At 43.3% G+C, this 26,321-nt stretch overlaps 1 long non-coding RNA gene across 3 annotated transcripts in view; it reads left to right on the forward strand.

The window, feature by feature from the left end:
• Positions 1-15,208: 15,208 nt before the first annotated feature.
• The window catches only part of LOC150039298 (uncharacterized), a 38,365-nt gene continuing 27,252 nt past the window's right edge, over positions 15,209-26,321 (forward strand). Inside the window, exons 1-3 of one of the 3 annotated variants that reach the window (XR_016534377.1) lie at positions 15,209-15,264; positions 19,882-20,018; positions 21,826-21,892. This is a non-coding gene — a long non-coding RNA (uncharacterized LOC150039298). Of the gene's footprint in view, positions 15,265-19,413; positions 19,484-19,720; positions 20,019-21,825; positions 21,893-26,321 lie in introns of those variants that run through there. The other 2 variants (XR_016534376.1, XR_016534375.1) reach the window with 2 other exon arrangements.

The raw sequence follows: 26,321 nt of genomic DNA on the forward strand, positions 1-26,321 counted from the left end.
CCTACAAGCAAGTTTTCCTGTGTGTGTGCGTGTCTCTGTGTGTGTCTGTGTCTGTGTTTTGGGTCTCGTTGTGGGGCTTGAACTCAGGGTCTGGTCACTGTCCTGAGCTCTTTTGCTCAATGCTTGTGCTCTATCACTTTGAACCACAGTTCCAACTCCAGTTTTCTAGTGGTTAATTGGAGATAAGGGTCTTATGGACTTTCTCATGTGGGTTGGCTTTGAACCATGATCCTCAGATCTCAGCCTCAGGAGAAATTGATGGCTGGTGACGTATTCCCTATATTAATTTCAATATGATGATAGATTTGCTTCTCCTTCAAACTTAAGATTCAGAGAGAGAGAGAAAGTTTAGCCAGAACTTTCTTATAAAGAAGAGCAACACTTTAGAAGAAGAAAAAATGGTGGTATTACAGATCGTGTTTTAAATTGTGACAATGAATTTGCCTATTCTCATAAAATTCCCCTGTAGTTATACAAGAGAGAGTGATTTTTAATAGTCTAGTTCTGAGCGGGGTATGGTGGTACATTTTAATTGTCCCAGAAACCTTGGAAACCTGAGATGGGAATATCAGTTGAGCCTAGCTGTTTCAAACAGTCTGGACAACACAGCCAGAGTGTAAAATACATGCACATACACACAACTGAGCCAGCAAGTGAGATATAGAGAGAGAGGGAGGAGATGGGGGAGAGAAAATATCATAATTCTTACTGTATTTGTGGGCTTTTTGAGTTGTTCAAAGTCAACTATAGTCTTAAAATAGTAATAAAAACTCCAGAAAATTCATAAATTTTATTTCTTTATTTCTTTTTGTATGGTGCTGAGGATCAATTGTGGAGCCTGTAGATGCAAGGTGAATGCTCTCATGCTGAGTTATACATAATTGAAAGCTCCCATAATTTTTTTTCTATTTTTTGGCAGTACTGGAGGTTAGGACTTGAGCCCTGACCTTGGACTTTTCTCAAGGCTAGAGCTCTACCATTTGAGCCTCAGCACCTCTTCCAGCTTTTTCCTATGTGTGTGGTACTGAGGAATCAAACACCGGTCTTCCTTCATGCTAGGCAAGCACTCTACCACTAGGCCCAATTCCCAGCCAAGTCATTTCATGTCTTGTTCGATGAATGAATATTCACTGAATGACTGTCCTACATAAAATATTGGAAAGAAGAAAAGTGATGCAAGGCAGTGACTTCAGCATTACATATGCTTATGTTCTTGGTTTTGACTTTTTTTCATTTATTGAAACATTTGGATTGTATTGTTTGCTCTCTATGCGAACATAATAACTTTTAGTTAACCACAGTTTTAACTTTCCCATAAGCTGATTTTTATCAACTTAAGCACAACCTGTTGATAGGGAAAGTAAACCTTGGGTTCTAAGCATATGCCTGAGGAAAATGAAGCTACTTTATGCTTTCTGACTGTTTTATGTCTGTATCCAGCAAGGAAGGCCTTGACAGATCAATGTCAGTTCTGTTGCAGGCAGAGCACTTGTTTTAAGAGATGTGATAGCGATGGAGGAACATAAGACTTCAGTGAAATATTGACTTAGTTCAGCTTGTAGATGGAGTCTGGCTCTAGCAGTAAGTTGTTTACTGTGTACAGAATCTTAACACACAAACCTGTTCAGTAAGAAGTATTTAATGCTGCCAGCTTGGGATTTTTAAATAGTCTGGATCACAGCTTCTGAAGTACACGTGTTTGAAACCTGGGCTACTGCCTCAGAGGAGTAACCTGCCTTGGTTAGATATTCCTAAGTAGCCATGAATGTCTCATTCTGTGCCTGCTTATTTAGAATGCACATTGGTGACTTGATGGGTACATCACTGTAGCTGTTTGCATCTGCAGCATTTGCAGGTTAGAAATAACGTGAAGGGCCCCAGTAGGGGGGAAAAATCAGTGGCATAAGGCCAATTATCTTACTGACAGTCAGCAGATAAAACTCTAGACATGTGATTGCTTACAATCTAGTTGTAACTGAAGATAAAGACAATCTCAGTTCAGTCCTTCTCTGCAGTTCAAACTGCCCCAAAAGGCTTCAAAAAGACTCTTGTTATTTCTACCTGGACTCGTCCTTTAGAAAAATTCATGTTAAAAATCTGATCATTAATGTACATGTAATCAGGTTCAGATGAAGTTTTTATAGTTGTAACCAAGAAAAACACATTTCTCCTGGTGGTTTGAACGTAATAATAGTGTTACAAGTCAGATGATTCTAGTTTCTCCTATTTGTTTTAAAGACTCTTTGTGGGGGGCGGGGGAGGTTAACCCTAAGCAAGAGACATCAACTTTGGCAAGTGTGGCTTGTGGAAGAGCAGGTGGTGGTACAATCTGAGAGCACCGTCACTTGATGCCTGAACTCCAGCCAACTGTCGCTCTGACCCCCAGCAATAGCATAGGTGACCCATCACCAGCATTGGTGCAGAGCAGGGATTTCTGGCTTTGGTCAGCACCAAGGACAGCTGCGTGGCTGTCTTCCTTGACCACTTCCATCACACAGTGGTAGCAGCATTCGCTCTTTCAGAGTTCTAATCTGTCTTTTTACAGCTCCATTTCAGTAAGATGCCCTGTGATTTTAACACTAGTTTTTCCTTAAATTACCTGTTTAAAAGACTCGTTTTCTTTAGCAAATTAGCCATACTATTTTGTATCCCCCTTCTCTTGATTGTGGTTTGTGGGTGCAGCTTAATTGTTAGACTTTCATGGTCTGCTCAGTCCCTACACTGATACGCGCACGTCTTCATGTAGGAAGGTGCTCAGCTGTCAAGAATCTCCACAGATGCCACTGTCCTGTCAGAGTGTTTCTATAAAAGTACCAGGCATCTTCACTTTTGCTACCTTGATAGTAGCATTGGGCTATCATGTTATTTCAGAGAAATACATCAATTTATTAAAAAATACTTTTGTAAGAAAAAAAGTGCATTTGATGATTCTGCTTATTTTTGTGCAGTGCCTCTTAAACATAGTGTGGTCAAATGTGGCAGTTTTGCAGCCGAATTTCCTTTTGAGGGTCTTTTCTTTTCCTTAACAAATGAAGGTCTTATTTAGTCTGCCTTTTATGCATGTTTACCTATGATTTCAACCAAGGGTCTTTTTATGAAGCATTGAGTACATTTCTGTGTCTTTTATGAATAATAAGGAACTATTAAAAGATACTAAGCATGAGCCATGCTGGAAAGATTTAATTCCTTTCCAATAACTGAATTAAAGGCTTCTGTGAAAAGCATTCAGGTTCAAGATCAAATTTAGCAAAGGCACGTTGTCAAACCCAGTGACTCAGGATCATATTTATATTTAAAAAAAGAGAGGAGTTTATGTTTTGTAGGAACTCTGTACATCTCAGTTCTCTGAATTGTTTCACAGTTGATGTGGGCTTTCTGTGCAGAAATTAACTGGGGATTTATAAGTTTCTTTTCTCATTTCAAGGTTAAAGACAAGTGAGTCAATATGTATGATTTATGACTATTGACATTTAGTGGCTTAATAGAGAACAGCTAGATTTGTGAACCCCTAGACGGCTGCCCCAACTGGTGGTCCTTACCCTTGTGTTTGATTATAAAGGGCAGAGCTTTTGGAAGGAACTCTGGGGCCTTATAGAAGCTATGTCATCGTCTGGCTATACATTTGTATTAGCATCATATGAATAGAAATGTCTTTTCTCCTTGTTCCAATTAGACTTTTTTTGTGAAAAGCATAGGGGTCAGAAATGAGGAACCAAATGGGAAAATCACTTCTTTTAACTCTTTGTAGCATGAAAATTATGTGGGAAGATGCCGGGGCCTCCCGGCAGCAAATTGGGGTTCCTGAAATAAGGGGCAGGGACTGGAAAAATTAGAAGAGAGACAAACACATCGGGTCCAGGAGGTCTGCAGCCCAAGCAAAAACTGCCCCGTTTATTCTTAACACAAGGTTTTTATCCCCTCCGGAGACCAGGGCCCTCCCAGGTGTTACATCCAGATCGTTAATCAGGGAGCTGTTGAGGGTTACATTCATATGGTAAATCTCAGATCAATTGAACAGGAGAAGGCCAAAAAACAATGAGACAATCAAGCAATTATCTGATGCAAATCAAAGTACAGTTTGTTTCCACTCTTGCTCCCGACATATCCCCCGCCTTTATTTTAAAAGAAACACAAGTGCAATTTCTATTCTTTTCACTATCTCTAATATCTCATTATCCTGTCTCACTTTCCAAAAATGACTGGTCCCTTCATCTAAAGGGGATAGATGGGCGGAGATTCGGCTTCTGTGACTTCTTCAAGCTGACTCAGGGGCGTTGTCTCTGTGCTTGACCAGGGACCTTAAAAAGCCTAGCCTGTTTATTAGGGATTGCAAGGATTAGATATCAGGAATAATAATTTACTCCAAACTAGAGATCATATTTGACATTTAACAACTGCACAAACCATCTTTGGCTACAATAGTGTAGTTACATAGCACCCATTTGCAAAAGCCTTTTCTTGATTGTCTGGGGAACTAAATTTCTGCAACCTTAACAATGCTTCAGTTGTCAGATCTAAACAGATTAATAGAGACACAAGTCTCAGATCCACAAACTTTTCCTGAATTTGTGGCTGGTGTCAAAAATAAATAGATAAATAAATAAATAAAAATTTTGCTCAATTAGGGCTTTAAACTATCCACTATCACAGAAGATTGACAAGTTCCTGCCCAGTTATGAAAGGCACGGGCATTAGTAAGGCATGCTTACAAACTATTCTATGACCTCCCGGCTCTGATTAATTTGATCGGCCAAGCACAAGTGACTAAGATCTGACACCATCTCTGCCATCCAAGCAGAGGCTTTCTGCGTCGTGTCCCAGTAGAGTTTCCCCACACAGGGATAAATGTCCCATTGGCAATTCACTTGCTTAGTTGCTGGACTTGAACTCAGGGCTTGGGCACTGTCCCTCAGCTCTCCAGCTCAAGGCTAGCACCCTGCCACTGTGAGTCCTGAGCTTGGTGCTTGAGTGCTGTCCCCCAGCTGTTCAGCTCAGAGCTAGCACTCTGCGGCTTCAAGCTCCAAAGCAACTCTGCCTTAATAGCACTCTGCTGCCAGATTAGACACCACAATCCCACAGGGACTTTGCTTTGCCCGGGGTTGGCTCAAAACTGCAGTTTTCAGATCAGTGAGTCCTACGAACGGCCATGTATCTCCAATAGAGCAACAAGGTGGTAGACACAGAAATAGTCTCTAAGCATGAGCTTACCTAGAACCTGGAAAAGGCCAAAGTTACATCTGAATAAGGATTGCTGTTCTTCTCCAATGGGCTAGCTGGAAGTTACAAGAGCAAGCTGAAATAGCAATTAAGCAATTACTTTGGTAGTCCTGATTTTGCTTTTCTCTCTTTCTTTAAACATATAAGACAACTTCACTTTCAAATATTGTATAGAAACCCATTTCCAATGTTCTTAATAACTTTTACTGATACTGGCTTAAACAATTAACACCTTAGCCTTTATTTGCAATTGAAAAACCTTTAAGGGCACAAAGAGCTCCTGCCCTCAGGCCCCCTAGGGCCCAAGGCACTCCTCTTGCCTTTTAGAAAAAAGGGGCTCTTATGCAGTTTAGATTACTGTCTAAAACTCCAACGACAGTTTAAACTCAAATAACAGTTTTTCCCTAATGCAAGAACTATAGACATCAGTGCACCAAAAGTCCAAGTCTGGACTTAGTTTTCTTCCTTTTTAACATTCCTTTAAAATACTAATCACATTATCCACATTTTACCATCAGATTTCTAGTGTCAGTTTGCAAGAAAGGACAGGCAAAGTTTCTGACGTTAATGAACAATTTTACATTTAAATCTCTAATACATGTTTCCAAACTTTAACTTAAAGTAATAAATCCCAAATTCCCTAACACCTCTGAGCTGAACAGGATACAATGTTTACAATGTAAACAGCTGTATGCCCTGCAATAAAATGCAGATTTCAGGATCTAGAAAAATATTTACCAGTTTTTCTTTAAGACAACACAATAATTCTTTGAGACATTGTAAAACATCCAAACCTAATATTTTTCTTGAAGTTTTAAGCTTAGATTTACCCAATTGTCTTTGTGTTTAAGTATAAATTTATCCTTTTTTTTTTTCAGCATGCTGACAATTTAACCTTGAACATGTTCACTCACTCATTCACACACATTCATACTCAAAGATCATAAAGCGCGCAAAATTAATATCGGCCGTTCAATTTCCGGAAGTTTGTGTCAAGAGAGTTTTGCCAATTTTACTCTTACAGGTGAGAACCAGGTTCGAAACAAAACTTTTTGCAAGGCAGCTTAGCTGGAATTTATTTTTCCAGGGCTTGTTACAACTGCAGACATGGGGGAGCGGCCATGCTAGGCCCAGAAATGTTCAAATAAATAACAAGGATGTGTGCTTGAGTACGCACAGAAAAACCATAAGGACCCACACTTAGAAATGGTACCAATTTTAAAGACAAAAACTGGACAAAGAAAAATATGTAACATGAACAAGACAGAGAAGCGGAGACTTTTAAATAATCAGACATTGACATATAACAAGAAAATTGGACTCAGTCAGATACACTTAACAGCTAATTTTAGATTTAGACATGTCTTGCAGGTGGGACTCTCTGGTATGCCTTGATATTGACAAGAAACTCAGAAGGGGAAGGGGGGTCAAGGCGTCCCTTGACCACCCAGGCCTCTATTTTAGGCCCACAGTGCACCCTTTTTTTTTTTTTTTTTTAAAAATAAAATAAAATAAAATGGAATAAAAAAAAAATAAAACAAAACACAGACATACAGGGGGTCGGCCGACTTCTACTTACCTCTGGAGGCCTTTGCTTTTCACCTGGGCATCTTTTACAAAAAAGGTTATTAAGAAGAGGGATGGTAAAGACAAAATAATGTCACATATTAAATTGTGTAGAGTCAATGAATATGTTAAAAGGTCCCTACATAATAGTAAAAGGAGGAGAAACACAGCTCATATGAATGTGTGGAACAAGTGGATCAGTAGCAGTCCCAATAGACATGCACGAATAACTCAGGTCCTTTCCACGTCGCAGGATGCACCACTGGAGGGTTGGGGGTGTAGGCCCAGTGAGTCGCTGCTTGGATGGCCACTGTCACTCTCCACGATCCGAACGCAGCGTTCAGGCAGCCAGCGGGCGTCATTTTCTCCTTGTGAAAAAACACATACATGCCCTCGACCCCAGGTTAGAACAGGATCGGGTCCATGCCAAGCACCAGTTAGGGGATCCTTCCACTTCACTAAGGCAAAAGGACGCTGCTCTCTTTTTTCCCAGAATCGCTGAGCAGCAGATAAATTATTTGAATCCAAATTCAAAAAATTTAAAACAAATAAAGCATGATTAAGTATATTCACAGGGGTAGCGGGATACGACTCCCCTTTCTGTATTTTAGCAATTTGGTGTTTTAATAATCCATTAGCTCTCTCCACGATGCCTTGACCTTGAGGATTGTAAGGAATGCCTGTAATATGAGTGATATTATAGGAACGGCAGAAGGATTGAAATGCTCGGCTTGCATAGCCAGGGCCATTATCTGTTTTTATTTGCGAGGGAATCCCCATCACAGCAAAGCATCGAATGCAGTGAGAAATACAATGTTTAGTGGCTTCCCCAGCAAGGGGGGTGGCCAAGATAAAATTAGAATAAGTATCTACAGTAACATGAACATATTTTAATCGGCCAAATGATGGAACATGCGTGACATCCATCTGCCAAATGTGATTAGAAAGCAGTCCTCGTGGATTTATACCTAAATGGGGGGCTGGTGAAAAAGGGACACAGTTGGAGCAAGTCTTAACTATTTGCCTTGCTGTTTCCCTAGATAATTTGAACTGTTGGCGCAAGGCTCGACTGTTTTGATGGTGGATGGCATGTGACTGCTTAGCAAGTTCAACCTGAGTTAAGTAAACTCTGGTGGCAGAGTCAGTGACCGCATTGCCTTCACTTAAAGGGCCAGGAAGATTAGTGTGAGCTCGAACAAAGCCAAAAAAACAGGGGTGGTTGCGAGAACAAAGCAAAGTTTGTATTTGGCGAAATTGGGTCTGAATATTGGAGTTAGTAGTTCCAATAAAGGGAACAGTTTCTATGACTTGAAGAGCACGAATTACATATTGACTGTCTGAGTATAAGTTAAAGGGCTCGTCTTGTAACAGGACGAGTGCCTGTAAAACAGCCTCTAACTCCACCTCTTGGGCGGAGGAAAAACCTGTAACCCAAGATTGAGTTTTCCAATTAATGGTCAAAGCAGCCGTTCCATTTGAGGATCCATCTGTAAATACCAAAGCGGCAGAAGATAAAGGCGAGGCCTGTACTATGGAAGGAAATAGAAACGTATGACACGCAGCAAATTGGAGAAGTTTGTTAGACGGGTAGTGATGCAAAATTTTTCCCGTATAATTGGCCCAAGCAATGGCCCAAGGATCGCAATGGGCGAATAGCCAATCTTGTTGTTGTAAATTATATGGGACACAGATAAAATGAGGTTCCTGACCTAAATATTTACGGGAATCCACTCGGCACATGTGTATCAGATTAGCTACCAATTCGTAGTAGGGGGTCAGCACTTTGCCGGGTGTTGATGGTAGATAAAGCCATAAAAGTGGGCCATCCTGCCACAATACAGCAGTTGGGGAGTGAGAAGTAGCTAAAATGTAAACTCCCCAGGGTTTAGAATAGTCACAATAGGTCATTTGTTGCTGGGAAATTGCCTTTTCTACAATTTGGATGGCCCTCCTGGCGTCAGGATTTAATTCGCGCAAGGATGTAGGGTTGGTATCTCCTTTTAAGAGATCAAAGAGGGGTTTTAACTCTCCTGTGGAGAGCTTTAGATAAGGCCGAAGCCAATTTATATCTCCTAAGAATTGCTGAAAATCATGAAGAGTTCTTAAGTGTGAAGTTTTTAATTGTATTTTTTGGCTTTTAAAATAGTGTGGGCCTAATATATGGCCTAGATATGTAAAAGGCGGGTGTTCCTGAACCTTTTCAGCTGCTATTACAAGGCCAAAGAGGCTCAGATCCTGCTTTAGTTGTCCAAAGGCTTGTCGTACGACGATAGGGTCAGAACAAGCCAACAAGATGTCATCCATATAATGAACAATATAAACAGAAGAAAATTTTTCACGAGTGGAAGAAATGGCTCTAGCCACAAAACTTTGACATAAAGTTGGGCTATTTGCCATGCCCTGTGGGAGCACAAGCCAGTGATATCGCTTCATGGGTTCTTTAAAATTAACAGAGGGGACACTGAAGGCAAAGCGCTTACAGTCTTGAGGCGCCAGGGGTATAGTATAGAAACAATCCTTCAAATCTATAATAATCTTATAAGTATCCTTTGGGATTGCCATGGGTGAAGGCAAGCCAGGCTGTAGGGCCCCCATCAGTTCCATTGTGGCATTTATTTTTCTCAAATCCTGTAACAGCCTCCATTTACCTGACTTTTTCTTTATAACAAAAATTGGAGAATTCCATGGAGAGTTAGAAGGGGCCACATGCCCCAAATCCAGCTGCTCCTGTACCAGCTGCTGTACTGCAATGATCTTTTCTAGTGAAAGAGGCCACTGTTCAACCCATACCGGTCGTTCAGAGAGCCAATTTATGGGATCAGCATGAGGGGGAGGGCAAACGACAGCTCCCGTCAAGGGATACCCCAATCCTTGTCTCGTAGGGTGAGACTGGGGTTGGAGTGGCTCTAGCTCCCCCTGTGCTGCTCGGCCTAGTCCCCTAAAGGGGAGGAGGCCTTGATCAAGTAACTGCTTAGTGACCGCAGCACTAGGACTAAACATATACACTCCCATTTTTTCCATGATATCACGACCCCATAAATTAATTGGCAGATGATCCAAGACAAATGGCTGAAAATGACCAGAGTGCCCTTCCTCATCTCTCCAAACAAGGATCGCACTGCTCTGCTGTGGGTCAGTTGCTTGCCCAACCCCCTGTAGGGAAGTCATAGAGGTTGTCAGGGGCCATTGGGCTGGCCAATGTTTTTTAGATATCACAGACACATCTGCTCCAGTGTCTAATATTCCTTTAAAGGGCTTTTCTTGTATAAATATAGTCATCTCAGGCCTCTCTTGTTTTATGCTTTGTACCCAATAGATATCAGAAGATCTAAATCCTCTCTGTCCACATGGGGAATTAGCAGTCTCCCCGGGAGGTAAAGGCACAAGTATTAATTGTGCTAATTTTTGACCGGCTGGGATCGATACCACGTGTTTCGGGGCAGAGGCCATAACTTTGATTTCTCCAGTAAAATCCTGGTCAATTTTGCCAGGTGTAATCTGTATCCCTTTAAGGGCTGAGCTACTTCGCCCTAACAGCAATCCAGCCACTCCCGGGGGAAGGGGGCCGAAGACCCCCGTGGGGAGAGCTTGTGTCCCCATCTCTGGGGTCAATACTGAGCAGGTGGAGGAACAGAGGTCCAATCCTGCACTTCCTGGGGTGGCACGGAGGAGGCCAGAGACTGATCTTGGGGGGTTGTTAGAAGATGCACTTGTGGCCGAGAAGAGGGAGGGACTGCCCCATGGTTTTGCGGGGCCAGGGGCTGGCCCCTCCTCCAGTTTCCCGAAAGCGGGCGGCCATTGCGATCTGTTCTTGACCTGCAATCTTTAGCCCAGTGCTTCCCTTTACCACAGCGTGGACATGTGCCAGGTGATTTTTCTCTCTTTTGCCTGGCCTGGCGTGGGCATTGCGTCATCCAATGTCCTATTTGTCCACAAGAAAAGCAACGCCCTGGGGGTCTAGCATCCCGAGAATGCCGCTGACCTCTATATTTTAGAGACTCAGTAACAGTCTTTCCTTGAGGAGCGGCGGCTAAAGTAAGGCCTTGTACATGGGAGGGTCCAATATCAGCACACAGTGAAATAAAGTCCGTGATTCCTCCCTTATTCCTATGGGGTCTGATAGCCGCCTGACAGGCGGCGTTGGCATTCTCATAGGCTATGTGTCTAACTATATTCTCCCTTGCATTCTCATCTTGTACTAGGCAGTCTGCAGTCTCCATTAATCGAGACAAAAATTCTAGATAAGGTTCATTCGGTCCCTGTTTAACTTCTACTAGATTTTTTGTACGATTGGAATTGCGTAACTTTTTCCAAGCCTCTCTCGCCGCAGCATTTATTTGTAAATAGGCCTCCTTTGCATAACCCAATTGATCTTCGGTGTTTTTATAGGTTCCCTCTCCTAACAACTGATCAACAGTGTAAGGCAGGTTCTTAGACCTATTTGTTTCAATTTTAGCCCGACACTGTGCAGTGAACTCTGTCTCCCATAATAAGTACTCTCCTGCACTAAGGCATGCTCTGGCAAGCCGCTTCCAGTCATTTGGGCATGCAATACCAGCACACGCGGCCTCCAATATTACTTGAGTAAAAGGGGCAGTTGGCCCATATTGGGAGCAGGCATTTTTTAAATCCTGTAATAGTTTAACAGGAACAGGCTGATGGTGTACTTGTTCATCATGATCAACTGAACTAGGGAAGCATCGAGGCCCTGAAATACCTTCCCTCTCTCTAGCAGCCTGAGTCAGGTTTAATTGCGATGCACTGTGCCTGGTTGTAGTGCCTGTTAAAAGGGACTTGTTGCTAGGGCCTTTAGGCTTGCCTAAAGGTTGAGAAAGGGATTGAGGCCGTAAGGCTGCAGCCGGAGGCGGTGGGTGTGAGGGGTAAGGTTTAGAATCAGACACCATAGTGGCCTGAGGGTCATATTTCTTTCCTACTTCTGAGGGGGCTCTCTGCTCTGTCCCCATTTTCGATAGAAAATGTAGGATTTCTTCTAACTTCTTCTCCATCGTAGCCATTCGGCCCTCCATTGACTCATCATAACTTTCCTCCTTGGTATTCAAACCTGAATTCTGATACTCAATATCTACTGGTTGTTGTTCCGTTTGCAAGATCTCACTTAGACTCTCTTGGGCTGCGGCATATGGCTCAGCCTCAGGTTCTTCAGAAGGGTCCTTTAACTCATAAAGTTCCCTTAATTCAAGATTAAATTCAGCATCTTCATGTAGAGGATCTATGTATTTACTTACTAAATTCCATACAGTAGTAGCCTCTATTGGGGTCTTTTCGGGGCCATATACCTCATAATAATCTTTAATTCTTTTTCCTATCCGCTGCCAGGCTTTTTGGAATGCCTCCTCTACAGACCTCGGGCATGCTTCCTCGAGAAACTGTAGGAAGCTCTGAAGCACCCCCTCTTCCACCCACGTTCCGTGGGCTTCAAATAGGCCTGTTAAGATCGGTAGAAATAACTCATGGCTATTAGCTTGACCCATAATTATTACTCCTGACTATACTCTCTTAATAGTCCTACGATGTGTTACTTACCACAGGGAGGGGTCCTTCACCTTCGTCCCAGATTTTCAGGGTCCCTGTTCAGGCGCCAGATGCCGGGGCCTCCCGGCAGCAAATTGGGGTTCCTGAAATAAGGGCCAGGGACTGGAAAAATTAGAAGAGAGACAAACACATCGGGTCCAGGAGGTCTGCAGCCCAAGCAAAAACTGCCCCGTTTATTCTTAACACAAGGTTTTTATCCCCTCCGGAGACCAGGGCCCTCCCAGGTGTTACATCCAGATCGTTAATCAGGGAGCTGTTGAGGGTTACATTCATATGGTAAATCTCAGATCAATTGAACAGGAGAAGGCCAAAAAACAATGAGACAATCAAGCAATTATCTGATGCAAATCAAAGTACAGTTTGTTTCCACTCTTGCTCCCGACAGGAAGAATAAGGTGCCAGAGTTGTGAAGGAATCTATAGAGATATGTGCATAGGTGTGTGAGTGGGGCGATTTCCTGCTCCATCCTCTGGGTTCAGTGCACATCTTTCTGGAGTCTAAGAGAGTTTCAATTGTTTTTGTGCTTCACAAAAGTTACTGAGTTGGAGCTCCTGGGGACAGAGGAAGAATTTGACTATCGTTAAAAACCTTCAGGCTTTGGAATATCAAATGTATGTATTTGTTAGTTGTTTCTTTTAAAAATCAAAACATTAGCATATAAATGGGAGTAAAGTTGAGATACACGTCAGAATCCAATATATTGCACTTTTCATAACGTGTGTTTTGGGTGACAGTGGATGGATTATGAATAACTATTCCGTTAGACAATGTTTCACAATGTGTTGGTGCAATAAATTAATTCAAGGTCAATATTGTTTGTCTATACATATCTTTTATCAGAACTCATACGAATTGAAGAATGAACTTAAGTTGATCTAAAGTCGTGTGATTGACATAATTGCACTTAAAAACAATTTAAATATCCCTGGGGATTAATGATTTATTAAATATAAGGTTGAAAACTTATCAGGTTATTTACAGACCAAAACTCAGCTTTGAACATTGACTATTTGGAAAAAAAAAAAAGATTAACCAAGAAAGCAGGAAGCCAGTGGCTCACGCCTTCTAATCTTAGCTACTCAAAAGGCTGAGATCTGGGGCTCATGATTAGAAGGAAAGTCCATGAGACTCTTATCTCCAATTTACCACCAAACAGCCAAAAATGGACCTGTGGCTCAAATGCAAGAGGGCTACCTAGAGCAAAAATAGCTCAAGGATGGCGCCCAAGTCCTGATTTCAAGTCCTAGGCCCTGAAGAGAGCTCAAGGCCTTAGCAACTGCACACCCTCCTCACCCAAACCACAGAGAGAACAAACACAAAGTTGGAATTATTTTATTACGAGAATTTAGGAAAATAAAAATATTTTGGTTTTACTCAGAAGTTCAGTAACTTAAACTCAAGGACTTCAAAATTTTAGAACCCAAGATAGTCATGGCAACATAAAGCTCATGAGCTCATTCCGTGTCATGTGCACTTTTTTTAAACCATCGATGCCTATAGAGGCCTTCGAGTTGGTTTAGTCAACCGAAGAAACATTTTTCCCCTAAACCTTCTATGTATTTTTCTCAAATTCCTAGAACACCAGAATACTGACAGACGATTGTGTCACAGCTTGTTCGTGGAAGATGACTCTGAATGTCACTCAACACCCTCCCCCCGTGGCCGGCCTGGACCGTCCCCAGGGCGCTCCGTGAATGCCCGGTGCCAGGGCAAGTCGAAGCCGCCGTTCAGGGAGGGCTGCCCACAGAACTGCGCGTCCGCTCCCCTCCCGGCGAGGCTGGTGCGACCCACAGTCCACGGGAAGCTCCAGGGCAGGGACAGGATCCCGGCCTCGGAAGGAGGCCCGACTCCAGCGCTTCTGGACGGAGACCAGGGCGTGCGGGGCCTGGAGCTCACAATCACCCCGCGGCCAAGGGGCGCGGGAGCCGGGCGCCCCGAGAGCCCCTGTGCTTCACACGAGCCCTCGATTGCGGAGGGGCGGCGGAGTCTGCGCGGCCCGCTCCATCGCCACCGCAGCCCGGCCGGCAGGGCCCTCGCGGGCGCGCCCGGGCTCCGCGGGCTGAGAGGCGCCTCCCCCACCACACCCGCTCCCACGCCCCCTCAGTGACACCGCCTCGGGAGTCCGCCCCGGACCCTGCCGCCATGTTGGGTCGGCGAGTGACACCGCCTCGCAGTCGACGCCCGCGCTCAGCGGAGCAGGAGGCGGAAGGAAGAGCTGGAAGCGCGAGGGGGCCGAGGCCTGAAGGCGCTGGAGGCGGGCGGCACCGCAGGAGTCCTGGTGAGCAGATGTCTGGCGCAGGAAGCCGCAGACCCCGCCCCGTCCCTGGGGAGGACGCAAGGGCCGTGGCCCGGGAAGGGGCGTGGTCTGGGAGTCGCGGGGTGGGGGAGCCCCGGAATTCCCTCCTCCTGAAGTCAGGCGTCCCGGGCCGGCTCCGCAGTCGTCGCTGCAGCCTGCCGCCCCGCGCCCCACGCCTCGCGCCCCACGCCTAGGAGGTGGTCCGGGTGGAGGAGGGAGAGCGGGAGGGCTTCGGCGGGCGTCTGCTCCGCCCGCTGCCCCCTCTCCGTCCGGACCGGAGCCGCGGCCACAGCGACCCCTGCGAGCGCGGCCAGAGGGCAGGTAAGGACCCCGGCGCGGCCCGAGAGCCCCTGTGCTCCACACACGAGCCCTCGATTGCGGAGGGGCGGCGGAGTCCGCGCGGCCCGCTCCATCGCCATGGAGGCCCGGTCGGCAGGGCCTTCGCGGGCGCGCCCGGGCTCCGCGGGCCGAGAGGCGCCTCCCCCACCACACCCGCTCCCACGCCCCCTCAGTGACACCGCCTCGCAGTCGACGCCCCGCGCTCAGCGGAGCGGGAGGCCCAAGGAAGAGCTGGAAGCCCAGGTGGCCAAGGCCGGAAGGCGCTGGAGGCTTGCGGCACCGCAGGAGTCCCGGTGAGCCCGCTCCCGGCGCAGGTAGCCGCAGACCCCGCCCCGTCCCTGCCCCGCCCCGCCCCTGCGGAGGGCGCAAGGGGCGTGGCCCAGGGAAGGGGCGTGGTCTGGGAGTCGCGGGGTGGGGGAGCCCGGGAATTCCCTCCTCCTGAAGTCAGGCGTCCCGGGCCGGCTCCGCAGTCCTCGCTGCAGTCTGCCGCCCCGCGCCCCACGCCTCGCGCCCCCACGCCTAGGAGGCGGTCCGGGTGGAGGAGGGAGAGCAGGAGGGCCTCGGCGGGCGTCTGCTCCGCCCGCTGCCCCCTCTCCGTCCGGGCCGGAGCCGCGGCCACAGCGACCCCTGCGAGCGCGGCCAGAGGGCAGGTAAGGACCCCGGCGCGGCCCCGCGGGCGGGGACGGCCGACCCCGCTCCCGGAGGCGCTGGGCCCGGGCGCCCTACTCCGGGAAGGCAACTCCGCGATCGCCGCTCTCCACCGGCCCGGAGTCGGGAAGTTGGGGAGAAACTTCTCCCCTCCCCGGCCCGGCGGGCGCTTGTCTTCTGCCCGCGCTCCCAGCTCGCCGTGGCCGCGGTCCCGCCCCACCCCGGGCTTCCCGGTCCGTGCCGCGTCCTCCGTGTGCCCACCCCGCTCCCGACAAAGTGTGCGTGTGGGTGGGGGAGGGAGGTTGGGTGGGCAATGTGTGGTGTGAGTGGGGGGCGTTGAGCCTTCATTCGGATCCTCGAGCCCGAACAGGGGTCGCGGGGAGCGGCTCCTTTCTGCCCTGGAGAGTGGACGGAGGTCCGCGGGCCGCCGGGCTCCGGGGGCCGCGGAGCCGGGCTGGGAGGACCTGGGCGCGGGGACGAGCGGGGGTGGGGGGAGCTCCGGTCGGCCCGGGTTGGATAGAAAACCGCCACCTGTGTCAAGTGTTCCTTTGTTTTGCCTGGGGGTGGGGAGATCCACCCTTCCGCGGCCACTCGAGCGGCACCAGGCCGCCCCGCCGCCTCCCCTTGCGTTCGGTGTCGGTCCACATGGGCTCCAGGAAATTTTGTGTTAAAAGTGTGTGTGCGTGTGTGTTTTCTTCTTGGTAATCGCTTCCAGCTTTTGCTTTATTGGGCAGAGGTGTTGTAAGGAGCTCCTGGAAAATCGTGTCTGGTGTGGAGGGATTGCTTTAGTGTGTGTGTTGTGAGTGGAGTGGACTCGGCGCAGTTCAGCCTGGGTTATTGTCTCAAAATTCATGGAACCAGTCATGGAATGACATGCAGGCTGGTCACCTTGTAAGTGGCTCAGTGAAAAGTCTTCTGGTAGCACTGAAGCTAGCACATGCATGCCGTTTTAGTTCGTCTGCTGATGGGGAGGTTGTCATAGGTAATTTCAAGAATGTAGGCCGTGGTCATATAGACGTGCATGGTGGTGCTCCAAGTGTTTATACCATTCACTTCCTAAGAGTTAAATTACACACTTAGGAAAATACTGCTCAATGTGGGCACGTGACTGCATTTGCGAGAAAATACGTATTAAATCTAGGATATCAACCAACACAGTGCCTTGGCACACAGCAGACAGGAACCATTTTGATTGGAATAGATAATAAAGGAATGTCTTGAACTAGAAGCCAGGGTTCTTCTGTTCTTCACATACATTCGTACATTATACTTTGAGACAAAGTTACATTTCACCAAGGCCAAGTTTTTAAAAAAAAATTATGTGCGAACCCTGCCATATCAACATTTAGTTTTATCAGAATTTTTAGACACTAGCTGAACCTCAGTGAAAAATTGATATGCTTGTTGAGGACACAGAGGGTCCTAAATTTAGAAAAAAAATAAAACCCCAACCAATTGCTTTTGGTCGCAATCGTAAACACAAGACTGTTCATATACATGTTTCCAGGATAAAAGATGAAAGGCTCCTAAAATATGTACTTAGTTATAACTACCGTAATGTTATAATAGCTTTAATTTTCCAGTTAGTTTTGCTGCCTTCATAAACCACAAAATGGACTCTTTTCTGTTTGCCCGAAAGTGAATTTACAGCTTTTATCTGTCTTCCTGGGGTAGGTGGAATTTGTCTTATGGTTAGAGTATATATAATATTAATACATTGTTGGGGGAAAATGTCTAGTTCAGGAATCCTGAAACTGAAAAAAAAATCAGTGTTTATATAAATGAATTTGTATCTTATTATATGTAGTAGTAAAAGAATAAATATACTAAAAGAAAAGCAGTGACTGAATAAGAAACTTATTACCAATCCAACTTGTTTATTCATAGTTCATTTTCGTGGATCTTAAGTTATACATACTTTTTATATGAGTAATTTTTTTCCTTAAAAATATAATTAGCTCTTACGTTGGGCACTGGTGGTGTAAGCCTTTGGTCCTAGCTAGTCAGAAGGATGAGACCTGAGGATCAGAGTTCAAAGCCAGCCAAGGCAGGAAATTCTGAGCAGACTCTTAACTCCAGTTAACCAGTAAAAGCAAGAAGTGGAGGTATGGTTCAAAAGGTAGAACACTAGTCTTGAGTGAAAAAGCCAAGTGAGACTTTGCCCTGAATTCAAGCCCTAGCAAAAAAAAAAAAAAAAAACCCACACAAATATATTTAGGTCTTAATCTAGTCAATCAGTTCCGTGGTCATCCCTTATTAGTCCAGTTAAGAAAGAAGCCGGGGCCGGGAGTTTGGCCTAGTGGTTAAAGTGCTTACCTAGCACGCATGAAGACCCAGGTTCAAGTCCTTGGTACCACATACATAGAAAAAAGCCGGAAGTGGTGCTGAGGCTCAGGGGGTAGAGCTCTAGCCTTGAGGAAGTCCAAGGACAGTGCTCAGGCCTTGAGCTCAAGCCCAGGACTGGCAAAAAAAAAAAAAGAAGCCTAGTAAAACATTTTGAAAAGCATTGTTAAGATTTGCTGTCTAGGAATATACATCTGTCTGTTAAGAGATACAATTTCAATGAAATTATGCCTTTATAAGTTAAATATTTGCTGTCTTGGAATGCAAACTTGGGTGGCAAGACTACATTAAGAAAAAAAATCTGCAGGAAACTTATTTCATTAAAAGATAGGTTAGGAAGGAGAAGGCTGTGATTGCTATCTTGTTTCTGAAGTGGCAGGGTGTTTTTTGTTTTTCCACCGTTTGTTTTTTAACCTAGTTGTGGTGCAGTGGAGTTGGCCTTTGTGTAATGCATTAAGCCGAATACGTCTTATGTGTGCTTTTGTGTATCTGGGCTTTATTTTAGGTGGAAGTTTTCTTTAAAGAATGTGTGTAATGTATATAAGATACTTGGATTAAGAACTAAGTGTTTGGTGATTGGATTTAGAACTTTGGTGGGGCTTTACTTTGCCTTAGGGGTAGACTTAAAAATAATGGTTGGGGTGGGGTAATGTATTGAGGGGTTACAGTTACGCCCGGCAGGTAGTGGGTATATTACTTTTTGAATTTTGATACCTCTTCTCATACTTTTCTCCCTCTTTTGCTCCCCAACCCCCTCCAAGTCATCCTGTTTTTCCCCCTTTCTTTCCTATTTCAAATAAATGCATACAGTAACAACAGGTAGGGTTAGGTTTATTTAATCTTAATTTTTATATACCATTTGATGTGTATAATTGCCTTGAAAATGCTATGTACTCACTTCCAAATGTATAATAATTAGAGAATTTCAGACAAGATATTTGCAATAAAGTTCTGGGTTCTTTTAGGATGATAATTCTTTGACTATTTTGAGAGTAGACACTAGGTTTACTTACTTTAAATGTATGTGAAAAATAAAATAAATACTGTTGTGTTGTCAAATACCCTGTTTTTCAGAAAACTGGTCAATATATCAACACGGCATTTTGGCATCACGGGAGAAATTTTTTTTTACTTTGGTCCACTTTTAGTTTTCTAGAGCAGAATGCTTTTAGACCAATAAATCCAGCCTTACATTTGACATTTGACATTGATTGTTAGGAAATTCTGTGAAAAATAAGTTGTCATTACTTAAATTTTATGAAAGTGTATATCAGCGCAAGGAAGATATACATCTTCCTTCAAGGGATATGTTTCAGAAGGAAGCAAATTAAGTCATCATATACAGTATACTATAGACATAGACATTTCAAATATACTATATTAGCCAACGTGAACATTTGCTAGTTAACTAAGAATCCGTTTCTTTGAGTTACTTGTGGCATGGCTCTGCACTGGATACAAAACAATGAGGATTTAAAATTCAGCACTTGCAGCACTCGGAGTCTTCAAGTCGGTTAAACTGTAGGTTGTCGGTTAAACTGTAGGTTTGTTTATGGATTCTTCCATTGTCATTTGAGCTTCTCTTCTCAACCAGCTGCTGTCCCTAGTGGAGACACTAGGAATTGCATCCTCTACACTGTCTTCCCTCTCTCCTCTTTCTCTCTCTCTCCTCCTGTAACACGTCAGACTCTTCAATGGCTTTGACAGCTATTTTCTTGGATGTTTCCTGAATTTAGCCACCTATTATAAATTCATCAAGGATAAAATATGCCTTTTCAAAATTAAAGATGATACCCAGCTCGCAGACCTTTTATAAACAAGTTTGAGCTCCTTCCAGTCAATGAAACTGCTTGTTCGATGACCTCGAGAGAGAATAATCTGAACAATTTCCCGGGTTATTGTTTTCCTCTCTTTGTCAGGGAGAGTGGTGTACCACTTCTGTAGCCGTAATTTCCCTTGTCGACTGAACAGCAAGATGAAATGTATCATGGTGACCCGGACCCGCCGCCACCTGCACCCCGAGATCCGCGAGCGCCCAAGCCTGCTCGGCTACCAGGTGAGGCGCCCGCCTCACCTGTAATATCTCCTGTTTGAGTATAAAGTAAACCTGATGCCTTTAATGCCTTTCCTAAATGTTTGGTTTGTAAAACTTGAAATATTATTAGCAGTTAAGAGTTCCTGTATATTGCTGAACTTTTAAAAATATTTACAGAGATCAGAGACAATGTATCTCGTATGAATGTCCTAAATTCATTTGTATGTTTGGAATTGGAAGAAAGAAGAATAACCAAAGATGGTAGAGGAGATAGATATTCAGTAGTTTTGATGTCTTAAAAGCTGCTAGCTAGGCTGGGATGGAAAAATTTTAAACCTTTGAATATAAAGACATTCTTATGGGGTTATATTTTCTATAAATTATTTACCCAGGTTTTCAGACATCAGAAATGATGTCTGTGACATCTCTTACTATAATACAATTCAGTGGTAGGGATTCATAACAATGGCAGCGATTATTATTGCTACCACTATTTAAAGACAATCTCTTCTATTCCAAGCAATCTTAGTTATAGTTACTTGAGAAAGTTTCACATGCTTTTGAATGTAAATCTAATATGTTTTGTTTCTTACTTTGGGCATTGATTACTTTGGCAGGAAGTACATGTTTCTTTTATCTTCCTGCCCTTCCTACCCCAAAAGACATTATTATTGCTGCTAGACATTATCATTGTGAATCTGTGTCACCTTTATACTGCAGATTATGCATTACCAGGTATTAATGTAATCAGAGATATTATGAGGAATTAGTCGTGGTAGTTGTCCTGGTGCTTCATCATGTCTTTCCATGATTCTTGCACATGAGTTTCGAGGTATTGTGTCACTCGAGTGGCCTGGTCAGGGACGGGACCTTCTAGGGTTTCCTAGGACAAGTGCATGCGTGGCTTGGGGGCTCTGGGGAGAACTCATGTGGCAGACTCTTAGAGGATACAATGGAAAATGATAGCGTTGCTCCTACTCAGAAGATATTTAGGAGGAAAATGCTAAGCAAAGAGGAGAAATTGACCAATTCCAATTGATTTGAAGGAAATAATTCAGATAGTATATGAAGTAATCACTAGGCTTTGAATTTCTAATAGTTACTCAAATGAATGATTTAGAAGTATAATTATGGCCCCGGATAGAAATTTAATCAAATTTGTTTAGATGTTCTTCAGTTGTATATTTAACTTGTGTGGGTGTGTATGTGTGAGTGAGTGTATGAGAGTGAGTGAGTGTGTGTGTGTGTGTGTGTGTGTGTGTGTGTGTGTGTGTGTGTGTGTGTGTGATCTGAGGTTCGAACTGGAGGCCTCATACTTCCCAGGCAGATGTTCTACCACTAAGCCATGGCTCCAGTTCCTTTAACTTAAAAGACTTGGTAAAACTTACTTTTCATAACAATTCATGTTGTGTAAGTTTTTATGATTCTATTTTTGGATAAAAGTATTTTCATACCTCATTAAATGCTTTACAAATATTCTTGATAATTCCTATTTGACACTTGGCTATGCACAGGGGTTCTCAGATGTGCTGGGAGTCACCTACAGAAGATGATCATCTTCACGTGGCACACTGGGGTAAATTCTGAGGGGCTTAGGGATACACTTTATATGGGCTGTGGTGAAAGTAATCATCATGTTTCTTTATATTATATAATTATAAGAAGATTTCCAAGTGAAAAGATAATATTCAATTTGCATAAAATTTTCAAATAAAATATTTTTAAAATTCCAAAAAAAGAGATGAATACTTCCTTGAAACAAAATTTCTAAGGACAGTTTCATTTTCTTCATGTGTGTGTTTATTTGATTTACATTTCTCTTTCACAGCATAATGAAATTCTACTCTTGTACCCATTTGGAGAGGATGGTGGGGGATGAAATTAAGCAACTATTGGTAAGTATCTACAACGACGACTAGAGTTTACTTCACTGCAGTGTTCATTATAATTGAATGATGATAATTAATATCAATTTCATACAGACTAGTGAAGGAATGATTTCCTAACTCCTCATCATTGGGAATGCATTCTGTGTAACTTATCTTTAGGTGATAGGTGGGTGATGTAAAAGGGCTGCCCTGAGTATTGAGAATGACATAGATGCACGCACTCTCTATGATTTGGAAAGCAGGTGGCTTGCAGGTTTGCAAGTGTTGTGGTTAAAAATGTCCTGTGCTCTTCCCCTTCCACCGTCGGGTTTCTTGGGAGCATCGAGGGATACCCCTGGGTGGCTGGGTGGGTGAGGGCACTGACAGATACTATTTGTATTTCTAAAAGAGACTCAGACTTCTTGCTTATTCTGATTATAGGCTTCACCTTGTTCTTCTTAGCCCTACAAAAAAAAGGAAATCAAATTAGGTTAAAGATAATGAAGCAGACTTTAAGGGACACATTTTGTACTTGCTTTTCCTAGGCTTGATAGGTATATTTATACTTTTATTTCTCATTAAATGAAAAATTTTGCTCTTGAGATAAAGAATTAATGTGTACAATCTGAATTTGACTTCAAATTGTGATAACTATAACTCGAATTACAAAAAAATGAAACATTTCTCTACTTTGTTTAATTGTTTGATCTTCATAAAATAAGTAGTGGCATGAACAAGTATACTTTTCATCCTTTATCATCTTGCTTTGATAAAACTTTGGAATAACATGATTTTATATAATCATTTATGTTTACATTTTACATTAGAGGTGAGTTTTTTAAAAAACCATATTTTCCTTCATGTTGCCCTAGATTTTCTGTACATGGTTAGAGAATATGTTCAAAATACAGTTGCAATATCTACCTATTATCTACTATGTATACAATATATGTGTGTATATGGATTCGAGTATGTAATTGTCGTGTGTGTGTGTAGTTCAAATTTAGGATCTTGGGAGCTATCCCTAAGCTTTTTGCTCAAAGCTAGCCCTCTCCCACAGCTCTATTTCTGGATTTTTGGTGGTTAATTGGAGATAAGAGACTCAAGGGCTTTCTTGTCCAGGCTAGCTTTGAATGGTGATACTCAGATCTCAGCCTCCTGGATAGCTAGATTAGGCTTGAGACACCAGTGCCCAGCTGAAATTGTCTTTTTCTGTTCATCAGCTGGTTAGAACTGACCCTCCCCCCTCTACTTTCTAAAAAGGCATAATTGTGCCAACGGATTTTGAAAATAAACTGCCCGGTACATTATGTGATTCATGTAAGTATACCACCAGATGGATCCAAAAGATTGAGTCATATTGCCTAGCCTTCTGAATAGGCATATTGATCACATTATCTGCCAGCATTTTTGTATCCTTGCAAATGTTCTGCATTGAATTACCTGGTTATGCTTCATGAGATTTAAAAGTGTGTTTACTAATTTTCATGCTTCTTAAAAGCTGTTCAAATTCTTGCCTCTCATCTCCAGTTGAATAGTCAGATCAACCAAAAAGGTGACCTTTTAATTACAATATACCTTTTAAATAAAGGTATATTTACCTTTGTTAAAAAGTAAATTGTTATTGTAAAGGTGGTATCCAGCTATATAAGCCAGGTCAAGAGTACATTTCTTCCTGGACAGAGTCACCCTGTCTCTTACAGTTTTTCCTTCCCATTCCCATCCATAAGGTGTATATTTTGCTTTCAACATAGTTGTAAAGTATTTTTTCCAGTTCTGGGCTTTGAACTCAGGGCTGTAATGTATTTTTTGCCAGTTCTGGGCCTTGAACTCAGGGCCTGAGCACTGTCCTTGGGTTTTCTCAAGGATAACGCTCTACCACTTGAGCCATAGCACCACTTCTGGCTTTTTTCTATGTATGTGATACTGAGGAATCAAACATTAGTCTTTGTCCATGCTAGGCAAGCACTCTACCACTAGGTCAAACTCCCAGCTGCAATATATATATATATATATATATATATATATATATATATATATATATATATATATATATATTTTTTTTTTTAATCAAAGAAAGAATTCAAGTTGGGTGCCAGTGGCTCATGCCTGTAATCCTGGCTACTCATAAGGCTGAGATCAGAGAATAACCTTTGAAATCCAGCCTGGGAATGAAAGTCCATAACACTATTATCTCTAACCCACAAAAAAGCTGGAAATGGCTCAAATAATAGAATGCCAACCTTGAGCCTAAACCTCAAACTCCCAGCTGTAATATATATATATATATATGTATATATATGCATAATTTAACACTATAATAGAATGCCAACCTTGAGCCTAAAACTCAGGGATAGCATCCAGGCTCCCCTGAGTTCAAGTCCCAGGACTGGCAAAAGAGTAATAATAATAATAATTCAGATCATATGTAGAGGAGAAACACTTCATATAGGGGAATTTCTAATAGGAGGTATTTCTGGCGTCAATGCCTTTAGCTTTACAACAAAGTAGAATTTGAATAGTTCCCATTTGATTGACTTCTGTTGATCCACAGATTACTGTATTTAGTAGAGTTCCATTGCCATTTAAAACCAAAACCCAAATGTGTCTTATATTGTCTGTGAACTACAATTAAATAGGACAACCCAGGAAATGATATTGAATTTCGTGGCTTGAGATCTGTGGAAGTTGTTGATGAAAGCGACAGATAAGACTCATAATTTTGAAAATAATGGCTTCAACCTTCTATAAAAATGAATTATTGATAAGCAATTCCTCAGTCCAGATTTGACAGTTCGTTGACTGTGTGAACACACAAAAAATCAACCTTGAGCTTTGTGACTTTGGAATCACTGGCTTGATTTTATCCAGGGGTGACATTTTTTCAGCTATAGTCTTTTCATAAATGTTTTTGTTCAATGGCAACTACTTTGTACAACTACTTAAAGATAATGATGATGATGATGATGATGATGATAATAATAAAACAAAAGCATCCTGTACTTTCCAGCAGCATCTTCATGACCACAACCTGTGGCTGGGGCAGGCCTCACATGCGGCCTGGCCTGCGGTGGATGCTGGGTAAATGCTCCAGTAACTCTGTGAAATCTTTCCTCAGCAGTAGCTGAGGTTCAGTATTGCAGGGCAAAGGCAGAGAGAAAGAAGGACCCGCCGCCTACAATTCTTACACTAGGAGAGTCAGATTCATGATTCTTAGCTCTGGATTCCTGATTTTGATAGTTTCTTCCCAAGAGAAGATATCAACAAGTAGCCAGCTGGCCTAGTGTGACCAAAAACCATTCCATGTGTTATTTTCACTAACCTTGATATGAGTCCCTGTGGTTTCCTTCAGATAAATTGTCTTTCCTGCCTTCTAATACATAGCTCCTCTATCAGTTATAGCTTCATTTTTAAAGTCTGTATAAAAACCTTCTGCTCTGCCTCTGTAGACCTGGCAAACTCCTGTGTTCTGTCCTTGGTCCCTTTGTTTGTGTGTGAATACCCTGTTTGTCTGCTCCTCACTAGGCAGTGGAGTTCTGTAGCCAGGGCAACAAATGTTGGGTCATTGTGGTTAAGAGAGGAGTGCTGTGGTCCAGTGTTTTGTGAGATTCTTGTTGGGTTTTTGCCTGTGATCTATCTCGTAGGTAAACAATATTCACTGGTTAACAGGTTCTACTGGAGTTTTTGTTTCTCTGTCCAAGAAGTCTGGCTCCTTTTTCAAGTTACACTTGAACTGCAGAGTCTGGTTTTAAGTTTATTGGGGATGCTTTCTTTTACCCTTCTTCCTATCACCCTGATCTGATTAGTGTGTCCACTGTGACACTCCGAGTTGCTTCCTAGTCATTTTTTTTGATAATTAACTGACATATTAATTTTTATTTTTAAAAGCTAGTATTTCCTGAAAGATCTAAATGCAGCTGGATTTCTTTGATTACTAGAGTTGACTTTGGTCCAACATTAGGAAGGATTTTCCTGAATACAGAAACAAGACTGCACAGGAAAGACTGTTTCTGAGCCTGGGCCCTGGCCCTCTCATGCTTGCCACTTAGTGCTCAAAAGTGAACAGATGTGCAAGATTGCCTCAGCTCCTGGCCTTTCCTCCCTCCTGTTAGAAACTCTGGGCAGGAGGGGAGCATGGTCTAGTGCTAGAGTGCTTGCCTAGCACGCACAAAGTTTGATTCCTTAGTACCACATACAAAGCCAAGGAGGTGGTGCTGTGTCTCAAATGGTAGAGTGCTAGCCTTGAGAAACTCCAAGTACAGTGCCCAAACCCGGGAGTTCAAGCCCCAGGACTGGCAAAAACAACAACAAAAAAAGCACACATCTCCAGTGTCAGGAATGAATAGACACACAAGAGATACAAATTTTGTCAAGCAATTTGCAATGCCTCACTCTACCCAGAGCTAAGCAGGCACACTGGGCAGAGCAGTTTAGTAGGTTTTTATCCCAGTCCAAA

This window comes from Megascapheus bottae, unplaced genomic scaffold (assembly GCF_031878675.1).
Source record: "Megascapheus bottae isolate mThoBot1 unplaced genomic scaffold, mThoBot2.hap1 HAP1_SCAFFOLD_40, whole genome shotgun sequence".
Taxonomy (NCBI): domain Eukaryota; kingdom Metazoa; phylum Chordata; class Mammalia; order Rodentia; family Geomyidae; genus Megascapheus; species Megascapheus bottae.